General features: G+C 39.4%; 1 long non-coding RNA gene across 1 annotated transcript; it reads right to left on the reverse strand.

The window, feature by feature from the left end:
* Window positions 1-258: 258 nt before the first annotated feature.
* Window positions 259-4,570, reverse strand: LOC135579083 (uncharacterized). The gene is made up of 4 exons (XR_010471481.1): window positions 4,526-4,570; window positions 3,163-3,219; window positions 999-1,080; window positions 259-299 (listed from the first exon to the last, which is right to left on the reverse strand). It is a non-coding gene; the product is annotated as an uncharacterized LOC135579083 (long non-coding RNA).
* Window positions 4,571-5,263: the final 693 nt, after the last annotated feature.

The following is a 5,263-nucleotide window of genomic DNA, read 5'->3' on the forward strand; positions in this document are numbered from 1 at the left end:
TTCCCTGATCACCTTAACATTTTATACACGGGTGGCATGCACATTTACTTACACTACATGCCCAAGGGTCAAAGCATGGTGTAGGCTGCACAATTAGAGTTATCAAATATTTATGCAGATGTATAACTCTGCTGGATATGCTTTAAGTGCTCCAATGCAAGAAAGAAAATATGCGTGTGGAGGAAAACAATCTGCACAATACAAAGGCTATTCATATGTAATAGTTGTTGGGAACTTTGCTCAAATAATATTACCAACCTTCTGCTTTTATTATACAGCTTGTCCAAAAAATGGTATTCCTGAAAAAAATGAGAGCAGGAGATCTTAGATTTCTGCCTTACTTTTTTCACTCCTTTCTAAACATCTATATTCTTAGGTGTGATGGCAATACTCTTTTTCTGCTTCCTACTGTTGTAACTTGATATTGTGACTGCACATATGGAGATAAAGTATTTAAGAATGTGCTGCCTTGATCAGAGGTAACTTCATATGTCTTGCCAAAAGGCAATAGGTCTCCCCCTCTGGGATGCAGAGTCAGCCATAGCTATTTCCAGATAATGTACGAAACAATTTTATAGTCTCAGGATCCCAAATTAAGGTGTAATGAGCTGGAGGAGATCTATGTGCTATCACAGTATCTCGTGATAAGTAACCTTCAAAGGAGAGTTAGATAAAACAGATGTGTGCTTTATGTGTATCATTTCCAGGACCTATCCCTAACTCTGCATGTCTGGAAAAAAAAGCAATTGGCAAATTACTTGTAAAAATGAGGGAGTTCCTTGGTTAGAGGCTAAGGACACCAGCTACCCCTGGGAGCACAGAGCTGCTTATTCAATGTCTGGAATTAATGCCTGGCTAAGGGACTTTAAAGGGGCACCTTTAAAGTCAGTGTCTTTCAGCCTGGGATCTGCAGACCTGGCCATGCAAAGTGTCTTCCTAAGGTGAGCATGAGGAAAGGTTAAGGAAAACAAGAGTATTAACGCAAGAGGCTTACATACCTCAGTACCTCTAATGGAAGACATCTCTGGCCCATCAAATAAAAATCCCTCAGCCTGCTCTCAGCGTGCAGAACAGCACTGTCTTATACAGAAAAGTAGAAGGATTGCCTCAGAGTTAGAAAAAAATGACATTTAATGACAGTTGTTTGTAACATGTTCTCTGGAATAACATCCATTTCATCTTTTAGACTGCATAGCATTTGTTGTCCTGTCATGTTGCTGTTGTTTTGACTTCAGAACTAACTGTGCAAATTAACTCTTTGTCACAAGAGGCAATGGACATTTTGTTCTGGTGTCTACCTGTGAAGGTCAGCTTTTCCACCTAAGTGAGAGTCCCAGATCCTTCTGACTTCACACAGATTAGTTTGTGATCAGTAGCCAGACTTCTTTGTGACTGCCACAATCTTGAATATTATGCATACATACCCACCCTATTTTGTGAAATGCACAGTGACTGAACACTGGGCTGCCTTTGAAAACCCCCCAGGCTCTCAGCCACCGAATACATTTCCTGGGCTATTTGTACACAACTGAATTCTGTGTACCACCCACACTCCCCTTGAGTCTTCACTGACTTATTTTCAGGGTCAATGCCCACCTAGCCACAGCTGGATGAAGCAGGGGACTGGGAAGGGATAGAAACCTTCTTCCACATCATATCTACTTCCTTTCTCTCTCCCAGAGAGCAGAATGGGACTTATTATCTCTGATAATTAGCAAACCCAAGGGACCATTGCTGAACAAGTACCATGACCAGCTCTGGCGTAACCCGATTGTAATCACTTCTGCTTGGGCTTGCATTGAAATTGGCTCTCACGTATCTCCATGGGACCGGTGCCTGAGAGGCAGAACTGAAAGTGCTGCACCTATCTTCTGGAAGAATCAACACTTGACAAAGTATCCTGAAATCTGTTTCACTGCCAGAAGTTACACAGCACCAGGTTGAACCAAAAATTCCTTGTTGCTATGGTTGCCACTTGCTCTAAATCTCTTTACTACTCCTTGTTGAACAGCAGCAAAGGAGAATAAAAACATATACAACACTTGTAATTGCCTGGTGCATATTTTAACGTTTCTCTTTGGTGGCTGCTTTAAATTATGCAGTAATATTGCTGGCAAGCTTCCCCAGTCCCGCTTCCCTAAGAGGATCCATTTTACAGTGCTGAAATTGGACACTGGGTGTAAGAATCACACATTTGAATATTTTTTCAGTAGCAGATGTGTCACATGCAATGTATTACAACTCAAGCTGTAAAAATTAAGTGGCATTTGCATTCATTAAGCATACATGAAATCTAATTCCATTGGGTCCAGCAGTATTAAGGTCTGTCTGTTGCTGCTGATGTTCCAGCTTAAGGACATTATATCTTCCGGATAGATTCTGTTTCATAACCTAATAAAGCCAGGAATTACATCCTGGCTTGATGCCTTTGCAAATCCAGCTCAGCAAACATACAACATGAAAACTGTAGACGTAAATTATTGATATTAATCATTGTCCAAAATATTAATTTACCAAAAAAGGTTTAACAGATTAAGCAAACTACGGGCACCATGCCCACAGCAGAACTAATTTAAAAGACAACAATATGATTTGCTGAAGCCAAACCTCACTTCTAATCTTCCTGCTTTGTTACAGATACGGTACAGAAAAACTGTTAACATTTCACCAAGGCTATTTAAAGAACCAAAAGCTTGCAGTTACATTTCAGTCGACTTCCCAGAAATGTTGATCTGCACAAACCTCCAGGAAAATCAAAAAGGCTTTACTTTTTAGATTTTGACGTTTTTTAGCTGATGTAGAAATTAGGTTAAAAAAAAAGGAAGGCAAAATGTGAAAAAATTTGAATTGCAGGTTTTATAATCTATTCTGCGGAGAGGATGGTTCGGGTGCAACGCTACAAGTTCAAGCCTGAACTCAGCAAATAAACCAATGTGGACAAATAACTTTTGTCTGCATGTAGTTTCACAGAAGACTTTATAACCAAGAAGACAAGGCTGCCCTCCTTATTATGAAATCAAATCTATCAATTAAAAAAGCATGAACTGATTTTTTACTGGCACTTTCTGTGAGATGAATCCAGGTGTCAGTGTAAGTTTCCATCCACAGTCCTTAATTTCCAACTATCAAATTAACAAGGATTCATGAAGTGCAAGTTCTTACCTTCCAAAGTTGTTGATTCCTTCTCTGATTCTTAATGGCATTGTCAGGCTAGTCTTCCTGTTGGAAGTACCAGCAAAATGTTTATTTCTAATGAGCTTAACAACAAATCTATTTCCATGGAGATGTGAGAAACAGAGAGGGTTTACTTAATTATGTACAAATGATGCCTTATTTTCCTATAAGGAAATTCTCAGTAGTCTGAGATGTTATTTTTTCAGAAGTCAAAGTTCTTGGCTGTATCTACAACATAATTTCAATGGCACAAGCGTCCACCGCAGGCAACAGATGATGTTTTTGCCTTTTTGTGGACAATCATATCTTTGTTTCATTTTAAAACGTATTAAGTGCATACATTTTATTTATAAGTGAAATATAAATGAGAATATAAAATGGAGCTAAACTCACAGCAGCTTCCGTTTCCAAACCATTCTCTCATCTCTTAAAAAAATCCCTCAAACTACCAAGATAGTCTTTGAAATTCTTCAGATCTAAGCTAAGTCACCCGTATCTTTCTTGATAGTCAATGGAGAGAGACAGGAACCCTCAGAAAACAATTAATCTCATCTTAAAATAGGTGGTTTAGACAAGAGACCTAAGCCATTTTTGAGACCTGTTTTGCTCTATGAAAGCATGAATTGGACAGTTTAGATCACTAACTCTTAGAAAGCACAACTTTAATGAGATCTCAATAGGTATACACTTCGAAATCCACGTTGAGAGCACAGTCTCAGCACTATGTTTCCTATTAATTTATTGCAACATTGTAGGAAGAAGCTAAAAAGCTTCATATCTCTTTACTTATGAGTCAACATAAACCATTTCATCTATAACAAAAAAGCACACAGGGGATGACTTAGCAAGAAATGGTCCAGGCTGCCTTGTATCCAACCTAGAGAAAAAGCCATAATGTAAAGTCCCAGTCATATTTATGAAGAAATTAAATATTTTTTTTTAAATGAAGATGGAAAAAAGCGATATTTCATTTTCTGTTTTCTAGTTGTCAAGCTTTTACATTGGTGTCTGTCTGGAACTTGATAGACCCCAAAATATAAACCTATTTCTATGACACTAAAAGCCAGGGAAATGCAGGAGGCCATCATCAGAGGTGATACAATGCGGAAAAGGCCTCGGGAAGACTGAGGTTACAGCTTCTCTGCAGTGCTGATGTGTGTCAGCTGATCCCAGCCTTTCCAACACTATACTCTGTGCTAGACCTGTGTAAAAACACTCACCTCGATGCAGTAGGACAGACTGTAAGGTGGGACACATTTTGGGCCAAGGTGATGGGGGAGAGAGGGTGATTTGTTATGAGTGCTCATGGCGCAACAGAGGAAACTGCCCTTCATTTGCAGAGGGTGCTTACCTTCCTTCTCCTTCTCCCTCTGGCCCAGCACAGAGCTCCTGTCTGTAACGAGAGCAGCATGTTTCATGTAAATCACTTCCCAGTGGAGTCCATCATTAATAACACAGACAGCTCTAAAGGGAGAAACCCATGCCATTTAGCAGCAAGAACTGTTAATGAAAATGTCATTAAAGAAGTCAATCTGCGAGCTATGAAATAAATGGTCTCTCTCTCTTTTTCTCTTATTTCCTGTCTTACACATCTCTGCGTGCATTCCCCTCAAGTCAATCTTTTTTGGCACCAAGTCACAGCTTTACCTGGAGGGCAGCATCAGTTTCTGGATAACTGGTCATATTTGAGAGGAAGTACTATTTAAACACTGTGGAAATGTGTCAGAAATACTTTAGATAGGTATGGGACTAAATGGCAAGGCTGAAGAAGCACAGATTCCAGTGACTGGCTGGAGGCAATTTCCAGCAGCACTGATCTGGAAGTTGCAGTGTAGCACCCGCTTTCCTGCATATACAGTAGAGTTGACAACGGAGCATCATGTTTGCTTAGATTTTCCATGTTCTTCATGCTTGTAAGTCATATTGTTCACTGGAGTATCTTTCTGGCACACCTGTCTTATGGGGGTCTACTTAGCTGATTCAAAAAGCCTAATTCAACAAGAATTTATGGATAAAGCCAGTATCTTTTATTAAAATAGCTATTGTATTTATAAAAATACCCAAGACTTTAGGTACATAGAAGGTGATG

This window comes from Columba livia, chromosome 3 (genome assembly GCF_036013475.1).
Source record: "Columba livia isolate bColLiv1 breed racing homer chromosome 3, bColLiv1.pat.W.v2, whole genome shotgun sequence".
Classification (NCBI taxonomy): domain Eukaryota; kingdom Metazoa; phylum Chordata; class Aves; order Columbiformes; family Columbidae; genus Columba; species Columba livia.